The sequence below is a fragment of the Lygodium microphyllum genome, chromosome 26 (assembly GCF_053477565.2).
Source record: "Lygodium microphyllum isolate KBCC chromosome 26, Lygodium_microphyllum_v1.1.10, whole genome shotgun sequence".
Classification (NCBI taxonomy): domain Eukaryota; kingdom Viridiplantae; phylum Streptophyta; class Polypodiopsida; order Schizaeales; family Lygodiaceae; genus Lygodium; species Lygodium microphyllum.
This window is the reverse complement of record NC_141160.1, coordinates 19,443,138-19,460,929: the sequence shown is the minus strand read 5'-3', so window position 1 is coordinate 19,460,929 and position 17,792 is coordinate 19,443,138. Positions and strand designations below refer to the sequence as shown.

The window sequence follows — 17,792 nt, the reverse complement described above, 5'->3', positions numbered from 1 at the left end:
GCATAGAGACATTTGAGACTGACATGAGATCCTGTAGCCCCATCTCCTGCCAACCTATCACAAAAGTGGCTCCTATAGAAGAATCTGCAACAAAGACAGCTAGCTCGATGTAGACAATACGAGTTCTGAGACTAGGAAGACCATGAATTGAGAGAAAAGAGAAGCCCAAGTCAAGAACATGTAGGGCCTCAAAAAGAGAGCTCAATGAATGGTCAAAAAATGGAGGCAAAGTACCAACATCACTAAAGGCATTATAGGAGAATACCAAAGATATAGAGATTTCGACTTTTGCTTATCAATACAGATGCATTAATGGTAGTTACGGATGCAATATTAGCAGATGGAGCACATGACATGCAGGATGCGAAAAAACTTGATGATGTAGAGGAAACTATGGAAGAGCTTGTAGATGATATAGAGATTCAAGGTGTAGATGCTACAAAGTTTGAAGGAATGAATGATACTGAGAAAGAGAATGTGGATAATGTTAAGGGTAAATAAATAATAGAAAATACAAGAGAAACATTGATACAGGTTACAGAGGATATCATCGTTTGGGATATGCAAATAAAGACGACCTAAATAGATTAAGTAGGTTAATGACATGGATCTTTGATCTTGGCATATTCCATATGATATAAAAGTTATTTAATGCCGAAGGGGATGTCTTGGATGTATTTATGCCTTATTGGTCAACTATCTAGTGGATGTTTGACCTAGATGGGCGATATGGCTGTTGGAAACTGCCATGGACAAACACAGCAAAACTTAAGATGTGTAAAACTATTTTAATTGGGACAGGATTAATAGTTACCGATGCATCCAAAATGGGCTTTGATACCTTGGGAAGGGTTGTACAAAGTTTGGTTAATACCCATGTTCATATACAGCAGATACAAAGTCGATAAGGTCGACATCTGGTCGGGACATCATGCTATAATGAACAATTGCAGGTTGCACAGAAAATTTTAGGGGCTGAAAACTTCAGAATTAAATCCCAGTGTCTCCAAAAAAGTTGTACATCACAAGCATGGAAATTTTTTTACTTTTTAAAGCTTAGTGATTCGAATTATGGTTCTAAAGATATGAGCAGTTTTCGGCAAGGTGATCCTATAGGACAATTTTCTAGATAAGATAAGATTTCATGTGATGAATGTAAATTATTACATGTGACATATGCTTTGACAGAGATGTTTGAGACTGACATGATGGTACCAAGGATAGGAAAGAGGATCAAAATATGATAGAGAAGAGATGGATCAAAATATGTGAGGCCAAGCCCTCAAACATGGATTTAGCTTTGTATAGATACAAGCCATGTCCCACCTCTTTGTTAGTAGCCTAGCATACATCATTGATGAAGAGTCCCTCCACAAGGCCTTCCAAGCACGCAGTGAGATTGTCGACTGCCATGTCATCATGGACTGCAAGATGAATAGGTCAAAGGGCTTCGGCTTTGTCACCTTCCTTGAGGAGGCTCAAGTAGATGTCACATAATAGAAAATGAATAATCAATTCTTGGATGGGCGCATGATTGGGGTGGACCACATGACGCCTCGCCATGCCACTGCCAACCCCTCCCCCATTGCTTGACATGACTAGGGAGGTCAGCATGGTTGGCATTAAGGTGTTCACAACAAAATGGTAGTCCTACTTGAGCAGCTCATCTTGCTATTGCTTTACTAAGCTTCAAGATAACTCTACAGTTTTTAACTCTCCAACGAGCATGAGGTTGAGAAAGAGAAACTCCACCACAACCGACTCTACAATCAGATCCGGAATATGTAGTGCCTTGAGATTGTTGTCTTTCGCAGTTCTGTTGACATTCAGCCTGAATGGACTATGTTAGATTAAATCCCTTTAACTACATTCACAAAGCTTAGCTTCGATGTTGGAGAGCCAGAGGACCTTCTGATGTGTGGTGACCTTGAATATTATGATAAGACTTATGACCATGTGACTCCAAAGAGTGAGTAGCATTTGGGGCAATTCAAGAATAGGAACTTCTTCAAGGTTACAACTACTAATGATCAAGTTATCAGAAGGCTTGTTAGCAATGACAAGGCTACTATCTTGCCATAGAATCAATTTTTTCCACCTTAATGTGTGCTCAAAGATGTGTGTATTCCTCGGACATTACTATGCATAGGGTGGGGAACAAACTTTTCTTTGACAATTTCTAGAGATTAAACAGGAGTACATTGATCTTTTTGTTTTTTGTAGTCTTTAGATACCAAGAAGAGAGAAATAGTGTTCAAATCCAAATCAACACAAAGGGACTTGCAAATCCGATGCTTCAAATGATGACTTAGCCTAACCCAATGCCCATTCTAGGACTTCCATGAGAAAGCAACCATTAGAAGGAATAAAATTTTGTAAGCATGTTGAATCCTGAATAGATTATTGAAGGCCTACAAAGTAGCTATGCTGATACCAATGTTGCAATTAGCATTTGTTTCTGATGTTGCAAGCTATGGCTAAGGCTGCTCAAGAAGACCAAATGAAGCCAGTAGAGCACTGACAAGTATCTGATACCTATGGTATCAGTAGCACATTACATGTGTGGTGGAGTTCAAATTGGTCTTCAATATGAAACTTCAATTGCTAGTTTGTTTGTAGTTGGTGAAGTTGTAAAGCTCAAAAAATTTACTCCAAGTTAAGCCTAGATTGACAGTAAGTCTGGAATGATAGTGAGTGGGCTGATTTGATCTCCTTCTACTGATGCTACTCCTAAACCTAAAAGGCCACCTATACAAATGCTTTTCTCCAATCAAGCTACTTAAATGCAGCACGTAACATGAATGTTAACTTGTAGCAAGCTCACTACTACGTGTTCCTTTGATTCCTTAGCATAAGATTAGATGGTTTAGGACAAAACAACACTTGATTATGTTCAATGGTGTAAGGATCTTTTGTTGATGAAGACCCTAAGCATCTTTGTTGACCATACCTTTAAAATTTAGAGTTTGTAGATAATGAATATCTCTTTGTGTTTTGGATATCTTCTACAATGCAATAGCAAGCATATCTAAGAATTGAAGGCAATACATTATACAAAAGCTCGTGGTCACCCCAAGCATCCTATTCAGATCTGCAAAAGGTAGGCAGGACTCCTATTTAGAGAAGATGATGCCTATTTTTATCACGTTTTTAGGATAATTATTGCAGTAATAAACTGGAAAGGAATAACCTTGCTAAAGTGAATATATCAATTACAATTGCTTTGTTGGCCATTCAAATTAGTTTGAATAAGCTCTACAATGCCATTTTCACTAGACAATGTGCTTATAGTTCAAAGAGAGCAGTAGGTTGATCAATAGCTTGTTTCAACATTATAGCATCTTGTGAATAGTAGCTACCAACACTATGTATCTTAACCATTGGAATTAAAAAAAAGGCTTAATGAAATCATTCCATCTATATACTATACAACAGCCTGGACCCCACACCAAACTCTTGATCCTCACATAAAATCTACATTAAATGAAATTTAAAAAAAGGAATGTCATCTTTTTTAAGTCAAATTTACAAAGTAGTTATTTTTCAATGCAGAAAGTTAACAAACTGACCTTTTGTAAATTCCAGAATTTAATTTTATTGGCTTGTAGTAAGTTTCAATAGTTCAAAATAACATGATCTTTAATAAACAGGAACCCCTCTTCTTTTGGATAATGCTCCAAGATCTGAGAACGTCGTCTGCAAAAGAAAAAGTGATGGTTAACAATCAAAACTCCAATGTGCATAAAAAAGTAGATTCATCCATCCAATTAGCTACTTGATATTGGTTTTGTGACAACAACATCTAGAGGGAATGTTTGGGATATATAGATCATGTATTTCAATTGATATTAATCCCTTGGTGACCAAGGAGTTGAATGCTAACAATTGGTTCTACAAAATTTGGCAATCACAACAAAGGTAAAAGTTTAAAGAAGGGCCTATTCAGTAGTACTTGAAGTACATTTGTCTCCAGGTCTCATCGTTTCCACAAGACTTGAAGATGTATTGGCACGCTGACATAATGGCAAGAGTATGGCTAATGGGTTTTTTCCTCATCTATAACATCATCCAACCATGCTTGCATGGCTCATGGGTCAACAACTCTGTGCAATAATAAAGTCGTTCTCCTCTAATTGTCCTATATCAACATCATCAAAGCAGGTTTCTATCACTCCACTCTTTGGAAATTTGTATAATGAAGCTAGTGTCAAAAAGCTGGCCCGCTTTAGACATCCATTTCTATTTTGAGTTTCAGTTTCTTTTAGTTGTTTGGTGACGCATAGCATGTCTTTGAAGGCATCCTAATATGTTTCAAAAGCATTAACACTGCAACATAATAGAACCTACTACTTTCAAAGCTTTAGTCATGAAAAACTCTACCAATACAAGATGGACTAAAGAAGCCCAAAGAGAAGGAAACCACTAGGACAATAACTTCATTTCTGAATAATTATGTCATTCATAAAAATGTGAACTAAAAATCCTCCCAAGACATAAAGGCAAGATTTTGTTTATGGATTAGACCTTCACAAACAAATGATATGAACTACAAACACAAGCTATTGGAATGTCTTGATAGCTTTCAGCATGTATATCCACATTGAGGTAAAAGAGTATTTATTTCACTCACTTGTATGCTTGCCATTCTTCAACTGCTTCAACTCCAAAAGTTGGATCACTTTGTTTGAAAAGTATAACCACATTGTTGAAAATTCTTCCATAAAGCATTCTCCATCCAAGTGTTGTTTTATTAACTGGCCAATCACAGAACATGATTAAGACAACATCCCCATAAAAATTTCTCCATTTGAGCAAATTTCCAACTTCAAAGCCTACTGTTGAAGCGTCAACCACACCAAGGTGTGTGGAAGGGAGTGTCAGAGGCACAAACTCCCAACATACTGATTGATTTGTCAGAGCTTTCCCCCTATCAATTTCAAGAGTGAGTATTCTTGGTTTGGTACACCCCACTGAAGCACAATCCTGAAACCAAGCCATAGTATAATACACATCTTGAGCTGTCCAAAAATCTACTTGAGCCATAGAATATCTTAGATCATCAACTCATTTAAAGAAGGTTGCCTTCTTTGATCTCCAAGAGACCAAAAAGTCAGCCACCAGTGTGTCAACTTTATCGTGTAATTCCCACTCATCTTCAAAGAAATGTGGCTTCAAGGTATCTTGCTAGTCAATCAATGGTGAATATAGTGTTACATAACCCCCAATCTCCCATAAGAGTCCTTGCACCCAACATCCCCTCATTATGTCTGAAACTCGAGGGTTTACTGATAGAGGAAGCATGAGCGCTTAGAAAGCTTGAGAATGGAACAATGTATTGAGATGATTAATGGGAGCCATCATACCTTGTGGAAGTGCAACAAGAGGAGCATGTGTATCAAACTTGATATCAAACAACTCAGATTCTAATTTTGAAGTATTATAAAAAACAGCATCAATGTCAGGGAACCCATTGGCTAATCCTTGTTGAGAATAGACTTTTTTCCACTTGGCACATGTCCATAACAAATCTCTGCATTTATGTTGCTTTTCACATATTCCAAAGGGAAGCCCCTAGGCCACACAGATCTCTAGCCAAAGTGAATTTAAGGGTTGACAATTGGTTTGTTACGAAATGACAAATACTATAATAAAATATTGCTCTTGTTATTAGATAGCTCCAAGTCAAAGTGGTTGCTTAGATCCTGATTCTAGGAGGCATATTTCACGGTGGATTCCGTGCCACGGTGGATACTGTGAGGTTTTACGGTGGATTCCGTAAACTTTGTTGACTGGGGCTCATACACAAAGTGGATTCTTTGTGCACCAAGTTGATGGGGATGCCTATCCTTTTCGGGCATTTCATTAATTTAGTGTGTACATGGGTGATTCCATAGCGGGTGATTCCACAAAATACATATTAAATTAATAAACGTTTATGAGTTTAGAGTGCACACTCATGATAAATTAAGGTTAGGACTGATTTCTAACCAGTTGATTTATTTATGTAGCTGAAGACTGCTAGGTATTCACTTTTGTCGGTTTAATTGTTTACTAACGATTGTGAATGCTTCAGTTGATGTGTAGATATAGTAGTAGTGGCAAAGGAAAGCATTGGAGGATAGCACGTATTAAAGTTATTACTTATATTTTGATGGGCGCATACCTTAGGCATGGCACCTATATTTTTTTGTGCCTATTTATTAAGGCCTTGGATATTTATTTATTATTTTGTAAGCGCATGGACGCATGATTATGATATTTGTATTTGGACATTGTATTGGGTATGCCTGACTCTTTGGATGCTTGCCCATTAGCTTTATTTCTATTTTGTGCTAAAGCAAACTCAAAAGCCAAAAGCGTGCTATTTTGTAATTTGGGCTATTATTTGAGCTTGATGATGAGTAATACATAAAATACATGCTTTGTGGAGCGCTCTCACAAGGCATTGGGGGAGATTGCACCCAATTGGTCTCTTGTTCATGCCGTGCATACTTTCTACCTTGAGTTTTGTGCAAAAAGTAGAGTTCTTTTGTTCTTGGGGACCTTCTAGCATTCACTACGCGAGCATACAACATCCGATCTATGCACCAGTGGTATCAGAACAAAGTTGAGGTCGAGAGCTTCCAATCGCTACCCATCTTGTGCGAAGACGGAGCTCTTGGAACAATCGAGCTCTACAGTCAGCCTCATCGCAAACGGTCGATACGGGTGGATTCCTGGCGGTCAAGAACCTCTATTTACAGCCTCTGATCGTGAAGGATCGGCCTGAAACGGCGCAGGACCACGTCAACATCTTCTTCTTCAAGATGTTTTTCCACAGAGAAAAATAGTAAGCTTCACCATATCTAAAAGTCTTAAGCTTTAATTAAAGCTTGGAAATCTTAATAAGAAGCTTATAAAGCTTCAATTTTTAAATTCGACGACGGGCGACAGCAATATCTTCTGGGCGGCGACGAATCTACCGAGGACATGAATATGTCCTGAAAATCCACAACAGTCTAAGAAGCTTAAAGCTTCTTAGTAAATCAAGTCTACTAAAGCTTTCTTATTTCCCAAGTATAAACTTACTTACTCTGCAAGTCCAGCAAGTTTCGAGAAGTCAGAACTGAATTATGCTAAAAACTCCCATAAAGACTGTTTCTGCATAGAAGCACCGAACTGCAAAGTTGTTCCCTGGAAGACTCTGTTCACATACGCAGACTCGCTGAACCAGTTTCAGCACATGCAGAAGGACATATGCAAATTTTACAAAGATTTCAAATTCCGCAACCACAAAAATTGAAGACCGTGAAAGCCAAACAAAAATCTATAAGCCTTGTACACCCGATTTTGAGCTATGCTCATCCCGCTAATTGGATTTTGAGAGTGTGAAGTCTTTTGAATTTTTACAGGATGACGGAACAAAATATGGATGATTTAATGGTTGAAGGCGATCTTCCTGAACCTACGGTGGAACAAAAGTTGGATTTAATTATGATGCAGTTGGATGAAGAACGAAGAGCCCGGCAAGCATTGCAAGTTCAATTGGCCAATTTACAAAGATCGAATACCGACAAAGATGGACCACAACCCGAAGATCTTATCCGACGAACCATCGATGCGACTCTCGAAGCTCAATCCATCCGCAAAGAAATAAAGATAAGTAAAAGAAATTTCAAATTCCGTACTTTCAATGGCACTCGAGATGGAAAGATTATTCTTGCATTCATCAGTCGGTTTGATGATTACTTTCATGAGGAGACATATGCCTAAAAAGATAAAATCAAGTGTGTCACTAATCATTTAGTGGATAGACCATCTCTTTGGTGGACCGTGGTTCGTAAGAGCATAGATTATCCCACAACCTGGGAGAGTTTCAAGAAGAAGTTTATGCATAATTTCCTTCCTCCACAATTCCATGAAAAAGCCATAAAGCAATGGGACCTTCTTCAGCAAAGAGATCGTGAGCCTATTTCCCAGTACACCAAATGCTTTTGGAATGCCTTACTCCAACTACGCATGCTTGAAGATGTACCTGAAGTGACTCACAAGCACAAGTATATGTCTGGATTACTTGGGCATTATTACGTTGAAGTCAATATGTTCAAGCCTGCAACTCTTGAAGATGCAATTTCTTTAGCTCATGACACTGAAGACAAGCTTCGAGAAAGAGACAAGCGTCCACAATAATTTCAAACAAATGGTAACTATGGTTCTACGCAATTCAATTCAAATTTTAGAAGATTCAATCAAAGTCAATTTCCTTCATCATCTTTCCGTAAGTCTTGGACAAAACCACCTGCTTTGCCATCAAATACCAATCAAAACCCTAAGCCATCCTCATAGCCAAATCCTAATATTCCTAGACTTCCTACCATTGCAAATAATGTATCTAAAGCCAAACCTATAGTTTGTTACAAATGCCATCAACTTGGACATCTAATAGCCAATTGCCAATCGAAGAAGCTACCTGTCCATATCAACTATCTTGGAGTAATGGAAGATGAAGAACATGAGGAAATGCTTGACTTTACGGAAGATGATGACGACATTACTACTCCTTCGGATACTTTACCAAGTATGCCAACTCCACATTCTTTGTTGACAATGAAATGTTTAGTGCATGGAAAAGAAAAGATTATTTTGCATGATGATGGTAGTACACATGATTTTATTTCTGCAAATTTAGTGAAAGAATTGAAATTACAAACTGTTCCTACGCATTATCGCATTAAAGTAGCATTCTTAGGCACAAGGTATAATGGAACATAAGAGGTGCATGATTTAGAAATTCAAATTGGTGAATATACTGAAAGAAGGAATTTTCTAGTTGTACCATTATAGTCCAGTGATGTTATTTTAGGTATGCCTTGGCGTTATCAGTATAATCCTGACATAGATTATTCCACCCATTCAATTAAAATTCATTTTCAAGGAAAAAACATTACATTGTATGGTATGCACGCATCTAATGCTTTTTCACTGCTTACTCATACTCAAGCTAAATGGGCATTACGCAAAAGTTATAAATCTTATCTAATTTGGTTGAATGAATTGCAAGCTAAAGAAAAACATATGCACCCTAGACATAAAGAATTCCTTGCATAATTTAAAGATTGTTTTGCTGAAGATCTACCACCTGGACTACCTCCTTCACGTCCTAAAGACCACAAAATAGATTTAATTCTTGGTACACAACCACCTTGTAAAGCACCATATACGCATAATCAAATAGAGTAGAAAGAAATTCAAAATCAAGTTGAGGAATTATTAAATAGAGGATTAATTAGACCTAGTAGTTCTCCATTTGGTGCACCTATTTTGTTGGTAAAAAAGAAGAGTAATACTTATCGTATGTGCATTGATTATCGTGCCCTAAATAAGATTAATGTAAAGAATAGATATTCAATTCCTAGGGTCAATGATCTTATGGATAAACTACAAGGTTCTGCCATATTTAGTAAAATAAATCTTAGATCTGGTTATCATCAGGTGAGATTAGATAAATCTGACATATTCAAGATTTCATTTAGAACACAATTTGGTCATTATGAATTTCTAGTGATGCCTTTTGGATTGACTAACACACCTGCTACATTTAGTAGAATGATGAACCGCATATTTTTGAAATATCAACATTGTGTTATAGTATTCTTTGATGATATCTTGGTATTCAATAAAAATGAGAAAGAACATTATGAACATCTGTCTTTGGTTTTCAAGTTGTTGAAAGATAATCAGTTGTATGCTAATCCGAAAAAGAGTGAGTTCTTTCAACCAGAAATTGAATATCTAGGTCATATTGTGTCATTAGAAGATATTAAGGTTGACCCTAAGAAGATAGAAGCAATATTGAATTGGCCTATACCCAAAAATGTACATGAGTTACGTTCTTTTCTAGGTCTTGCTAGTTTTTACAAGAAATTTGTGTGAAATTTTTCATTACTTGATTTTCCTTTGACTAAACTTTTAAAGAAAGGTATTGTCTATCATTGGTCTGATAATCAACAGAAATATTTTGCTTTATTGAAACATGCATTAACCCATGCTCCTGTATTACAACTATTTGATTTCAATAGACTATTCTTTTTAGTAGTTAGTGATGCTAGCGGATCTGGAATAGGATCCGTACTTATGCAAGATAATCATCCTATAGCCTATTCTAGCTGTAAATTGAAACCCTCCGAACTTAAATATTCCACATATGATAAAGAATTGTTAGCTATTGTACAAGCTTTAAGACAATGGAAACATTACTTAATGGGTTCTGAGTTTATGATTAAGACTGACCAACAAAGCATTAGACATCTCCTTAGTCAACCGCAAATATCTGACCAACATGTCAAATGGGCAGCTTTTATTCAGAGTTTTCATCCTCTTATTCAATATCAACCACGTAAAGAAAATGTAGTAGCCGATGCATTAAGTAGAAGACCGACCATTCATAATATCTCTGTTATATCATTTGATTCTCTAACCCCTATGAAAGATACTTATCATCAAGACATTACTTTTCATGCTGATTGGAATAAATTAGTTGGAAATAGCTGGATTCCTATTGATTCACTGTCTTACAATGATGGATTCATGTTTTATGAAAAGAGATTATGTGTTACAATTCCATTTAGATCCTTTATTTTGAATGATATTCATTGTCCTCCATATCAAGGTCATAGAGGTATCATATCTACTTTACGTACATTGACTGAAGATTTTTATTGCCCACATATGGACACTGATGTATCTAACTTTGTTTCTAAATGTTTGGTTTGTCAAAGAGTTAAGAGACATCATGGTAAATAGTATGGATTACTTATGCCTTTATCTATTCCATCAAGACCATGGGAACATATTTCTATGGATTTTATTATTGGTTTACCTAATACTAAAGCTAACCATGATATGATTTGGATTATTGTAGACACGTTTAGTAAACAAGCATATTTCATCCCATGCAAGAAAAATTTAACAATATCTCAAGCAGCACAATTATTTTTGAAAATTGTTTTCACTAATCATGGATTACCAAAAGTTATTATTTCTGACCATGATTCTAGATTTTGTAACAACTTTTGGATTACTTTGTTTGCTAACCTAGGAACAAAGATTGATTTCTCATCTGCATTTCATCCTGAAACTAATGGCCAAACAAAAGCCACTAACAGTACTATTTTAGATATTTTACGTGCTTACACTATTTCTAAACCACAGACCTGGGACACACATTTACATTTACTGCAATTTGCATATAGCAATACACCACACACAGCTACAAAGAAAGCACCATTTGAAGTGATTTATGGTTATAGATTGTCTATACTTGTTGCATCTTTATCAAATAGAATTCAGAGTGCTGATGATTTTGCTAATATGCACACTACTATTTTTTATGAGGTTAAAGACATGATTGCCAAAGCCCAACAATCATATACAAAACAAGCCAATAAGAAAAGACATGCCATGAATTTCAAAGTTGACGGCTATGTTTGGTTGAGAATAGAAAAACGTAGATTACAAAGTATAGATAAACACCCAGTTGTGAAATTAGCACCTAGATTCTATGGGCCATTTAAGATCATTCACAAAATCAATGACTGCATTCAAGTTAGAACTACCACCTCATTGGAAAATTCACAACACATTTTACATTAGTTTATTATGACCCTTTAGAGGCCAATTACCTGTACACCCTGTTTATGAAAACCCACCTTTGCTAGATGAAGAGACTGAAATACTTGAACCTGAAGCTATCATAGATATTGACTTTATGACCACTAGAACTGGCCATAGATGTTCTAGATATTTGGTCAAGTTTAAAAACCATCCTGTTGAAGAGGCCCAATGGATGCACGCTAGAGACTTAAATGCTTTCCCCACTCTGTTAGCTCCACACTGAGCTAATAGCAATTGAAGACAATTCCTATTCCACCCTGGGGGTATGATGCCAGGAGGCATATTTCACAGGGGATTCCATGCCACGGTGGATTCCGTGAGATTTTACAGTGGATTCCGTAAACTTTGTTGACCGGGGCTCATACACAAAATGGATTCTTTGTGCATGAAGTTGATGGGGATGCCTATCCTTTTCGGGCATTTCATTAATTTAGTGTGTACATGGGTGATTCCATAGCAGGTGATTCCGCAAAATACATATTAAATTAATAAATGTTTATGAGTTTAGAGTGCGCACTCGTGATAAATTAAGGTTAGGATTGATTTCTAACCAGTTGATTTATTTATGTAGCTGAAGACTGCTAGGTATTCACTTTTGTTGGTTTAATTGTATTATTTTACTAATGATTGTGAATGCTTCAGTTGATGTGTAGAGATAGCAGTAGTGGCGGAGGAAAGCATTAGAGGATAGCGTGTATTCGAGTTATTACTCATATTTTGATGGGCGGATACCTTAGGCATGGCACCTATATTTTGTTGTGCCTATTTATTAAGGCGTTGGATATTTTTTTATTATTTTGTATGTGCATGGGCGCACGATTATGATATTTGTATTTGGACATTGTATTGGGTATGTCTGACTCTTTGGGCGCCTATCATTAGCTTTATTTCTATTTTGTGCTAAAGCAAACTCAAAAGCCAAAAGCGTGCTATTTTGTAATTTGGGCTATTATTTGAGCTTGAAGATGATTAATACATAAAATAAATGCTTTGTGGAGTGCTCACACAAGGCATTGGGGGAGATTGCACCCAATTGGTCTCTTGTTCATGTCTGCATGCTTTCTACCTTGAGTTTTGTGCAAAAAGTAGAGTTCTTTTGTTCTTGGGGACCTTCCGGTGTTCACTACGCGAGTATACAACATCCGATCTATGCACCAGATCCCCCTATTATGGATGGATTCTCATTTGCATCATAGATCACCTTTGCACCATGCTAGATTGCAAATAAATGTCCAACACTCTTACTCACATATGAAACATATGGAAGGTGGGCAAGGATCCTATACCAAGAGCTGCTTGTTGCTCAATGGACAAGAAAATGGCTTCTCTCACTTCCCAAACACTTGATGTGTCTATATCTCCAACGGCAACAACTTGCCATCCTTGCATTTTCACCATAGGCTGAACTTGCTCCGTGAAAGAGTCGAAGGTTGTTACCATGATCCATTTGTCTGCCTTAACAACATGGAATTTCCCAATATCTACCACTTTGTGCACCTTCTTGAAGTCTACTTCACGGTATGGAATCTTCTCGGCACTCTTTGGGCCTGAGTGTACACAAAGGAGGGTCAAGGAGTCATTGCGGTTGCAAATGATGATGAGGATGAGGACAGTGAGAAGCACAAGTCCCAAGATGACAGCTTGGGTAGGTTGCTTCTGGTTGAGGTGTCTGAGGTCCTTTGAAGCAGGTGAGATATGAGGTAAGCACCTTTGAAGTCAATCTTCACCGTGGAAGCATTCTTGTCATCCTCATCTTTGCTGTGGGGCAGGTTTGCACCCTGCTTGTGGGCAATGGCTGAATGTCGAGCTTGGTTTGCTCTTGTTGGAAGAGCATTGTGAGGGAGGATTAGATGCAGGGGTCACACTACTCGCTCATGACACCCCACACACACACACATCCCAATAGAGATGCACACGATCTCAAGGTTTATGACATTTTTGCTTACATTCTCTTATGTGAGGGAATGGAAATACAATGAGATTTGCATTTGAAAATTATGAATCCTTTAAGTGCCTTTTCTTTTCAAAACAATATGATTTATATTAATAGAGATTTACATCATCAAGAAATATTCGATATGGTTTTACCCGAAAACCATCACCCTAGCTCTTGGAGAGTAGCTTGAATGATATCTCAAATACTAGGAGCAAGGTGTTGTTTGCATAAGGTCTCATATAGTTTGAAACAAGCACCTATGGCAAGATGCACACTCATTTGATTACTCTTGGTTTTAGTCACTCACACTAAGAGCACACTCTTTGTCCATGTAAATGCAAATGTTCTCTTGATTCTCATTATCTAGGTCGACAATATGCTATTGATTGGGCTCCACGAGATGTGTATTATGGCCTGAAGGTCAAATCACAACATTCATTCATTTGATGTTACAAATCTTAGCCATTTGCATTACTATCGTGACATACAATTCACTGCAATAGTTGTGGGGGGGGGGGGGGGGAGGGGAGGGGGGCACGTGGGGCACTACCTAAGGTTTTCAATAAGACTAAGGTTTCGAAATACACATGATCTAAACAAAAGTTGCACATGTGGAGCTCTAGCTTTCCACATAGGAATCATGTTTCCATGAAACCATGTGTGCTTCAAAATCACAGCTCTTACAATGTTCCAAAGCTTGGGGGTTTTGCAATCCAAGGCACCTTTGTCCTTGAAAAAGTGATAGATACATGCTAGTATAAACATTAAGACCCGCTTTGGGAGACTCAATTTTTTTGTTTAGTCTACAAAGTCTTTGCCATTGGGCATTGCCAAAACAAGTGTAGGATAGTTTTATGTCTCCCTAAAACAAATAAGGCATAGTAGTGAAACTTTCTAAAATCGGAAAGTGTATCTCTCATCAGTAGTTTTCTAGCCAATATCTTCTAGATGAACACATTCAGTTTAGTAGAGGGGTAGCTTGCTAGACATCTAAGAGCCTACTTTTTCTTCTCTAAGAGGTTTGTGGGTATTGTAACGTGTCCAACTGTCCACTTATAGGACACGTCTTAGCAGCCCATCGGGAAGAGAGTCCAGAAAGCGGTGCCTAGCACTCCCATGGAATGTCATGGGGTTTGCGATCTAGGTCTTCCCGAGTCTGCCACAAAGTGGAAGCATTCCGGCCATTCCCACTTAGGACCGCGACCTGAATCAGGGTTTTCCTAATGGTGAAGTTCCTAGAAAGTAACTAGCGTTGAACCCTAGACGAACTACTTGTGCAGAAACATCAGGGTTGAAGCAGATTTATACTGCACTTGATTCAATGAGAATGGGAACCGAGAGGGATGCAAAGCTCGACCTCTTTGCCCATAAGGCATAGTCCCATTCTGTTCCCCTAAAACAACACAAATCGGAACTCTAGCTCTAAAGATTCTAGGTCATCGTTTACCTTGTTGCCAATTCCTTTGAGAAAAGTTCTCGGCCAACTGGGATGACCCTTTCGTAGGACGGACCCATGGTCACATCCACCGCACTTTCCTTAGGTTGCTTTAGTTATCTAATTACCTACCACATTTAATTTGACAAGCAAAAACAGCTTCCTTAATTAGCAATTAATCATTGGTTCCTTCACGTAACTTAGGCACTGACATAGAAAAACAATGTCAAACAAGTTCCTTTTCAACATTTGATCTTTATTTATCAGTCTTTGAAATACATCATATAATCCAGTCCGAAGGCAATTCCAACAACCCTCAGGGATCGCTATTCCAAGTTTCCGCCCGTAGACTAGTATGCGGGCCTCGAGATCCAATCTCAAGTCATGTCGGCCTCTTGTGCAAGACCTAGAGGTAAGGGATTTACGGCCAGAGCTCCCCCTGGCACCCAAGTGTCCTCCTGCTCCAAGTAGCACCCACGGAGAGACCTCTCGCGACGGGTTCAGTCCACGTACCCGATACGGCTAACAACCCCCTTGGATAGGGTCAGGCAGACAGTTGGGGGTAACTGATGCTGCCTCTCCCTCTAGGCTTTCAATGTGAAGCATTAATTATTTTTCCAGCTTTAGTTCCTTAAGCAAAGAAGTATAAACAATGCTCCTAAGTGTACAATCACAAGCATTCCAATGGTCGTTTGTACGGCCAACTGCTAAGGTATAATTCCTTCTCTCCGAATGCATCCGGTATTTGATCCAGGATCAATTACAACTTGGCAAAATCCCAATGGTTTCATAAGCTAAGTTGCTTGTTTGCCCTCTTTCCTTGGGTTAGGATTTATACCCTGTTAACCCAAATTAACAAATACCTTAGGTTTCCTTACATTAAGGTCAATAAATCCTGGACCACCTCATTGCCCTAACTTGATTGGTCAATTGCTTGCTAGGTCATTCATAATTTCCCTAACTTGGAAAATCAGCCTCAAAGAAGGGTGATGTAGCAGGATGTCTACACATCCTCTTGCAAATTAAACTTGTACTTAGAACTTGCTAAGCTTGTTCTAAGGAGTGGCAATTCTATTTTGTGAGTTAGACACAAAATCATGCGACGTTGCAACTTTGTAGCACGAGACAAGTGTCACACCTAACTAATGGGATTATTCCTCCCATCACACGGTATTTCTTGGTCAAGAACACCTTCGGTCAAGATGTAGCATTTGGGAGTCCTCTTGACCCAATCCAACCCTTAACCCTGCTAGGCCAATAACGCTTTGGCCCTAGGGTTCCTAATTTTCTTTGCAGAAGTCTAGTATTTGGCCAATTGATCCTTAGGATAAGAGCCCTAGATCATTCTTGCATGGGTGTTTAACTAAACCTAACATTCTGTGAATGTGGGTAGGACCTTTGAGGTCAGAAATATTAAGTCGATTTCTCAAGTGCGATACTAGGCAGAATTTTATCGCGGCTCAACTCTACCTAGCACATTGAGGTGATCATCATTTGAGTTACACCATTACAAGAAATTTACCTAATTGATCTAATTGTCTTGCGACAATACTTTTCCTAAAAGATGTAAATAATTGCAAGATGTAACATTCCATGCAAATATGTGATTCATAGACTTTTTCCTTCTATGCAGCTATAAGTTCTACAATGATCATTACTTTCCTTGCCTAAACTACAATGATTGACAATTTAGTGCTAACTCGTATAAACCCTACGTTGATTTACATCAAGAACTATGCCTATAAATCCTTCGTTTAATGCATTGGATTCAAGCTTTAATATGAAAGTGCATCCTTTCCTAAATAGGAGCTTCGATAAAAGAACTCCATGCATGAGTGAATGCCATAAGACTATTATTGACTTAATTCGTCCTTTAGCACTTAAGCCAACCTAGGATGTAATTATCAACGCATGCAATTTGTAAGGTACATAAATCCCTTTCATGCATTGCAACTACTCAGACAACATTTAATGGATGTCTATGATCAAGTCACAACTAGGAGATTATTACATAGGTGCATTATGGGTTATATGCGCTTGTTTTTTTTTTTGAGGCAACAAGAATGCATTTAGACAAATCCACCTTTTAACTTATGCAATATGCGTTCAAGATTGCAACTTGAAAGTGCAAGCAATTTCAAATGCACGACATGCAACTAAATCTTGTAAATCGGCGAGCAATTAAAATTTCCAAATGTAATTAAACTTGCCTATGAGAATTGGACATGCCTAGTGCATTCTTTTCATGTGGAATTAATTTTAAGAACCTGGGCATTAAGGATCGGAGGGTTGTCCATGTGTGTACTCGGGGTGGAAGCTCTCGCGTGTGCACCTCTCACCATTTTCTTGGGAGCCATTGACGAACCAAATCCCAGTTCAACAACTTCCTCTTGGGTCTCTTACATGTTACGAAGCTACTTCTGTCCTATATCTTCTCCTTCGCGTAGGACACGACCTTGCAGCTATGGTTTTAAGACCTTGAGGGGGAGGCACGAGTGAATGAGGGATATGGGAAGCTTTTATAGAAGCTTCCAAACTCCTGCCATAGGGAATGTGACGTGGAGAGAGAAAACAGATGAAGGAGACGATGATGGGAAGGATGATGACGATGATGAGACGAGGGTGATGATAATAATGATGCTGACGATGATGATGATGGGTGGAGGTGTGGCCTGGCGATGTGACGGCATGATGGTGGGCAGCTATGACGGCAACAGGCAATGGGCAGCACACTGATCCCTCTCTCCCCCCCCCTCAAGCTTCAAGGGG

The 17,792-nt window shown here is 38.3% G+C and overlaps 1 pseudogene; it reads right to left on the bottom strand.

The window, feature by feature from the left end:
* Positions 1–716: 716 nt before the first annotated feature.
* On the bottom strand, positions 717–17,380 carry LOC148013026 (putative glycosyltransferase STELLO1; annotated as a pseudogene).
* Between the last annotated feature and the right edge of the window lie 412 nt (positions 17,381–17,792).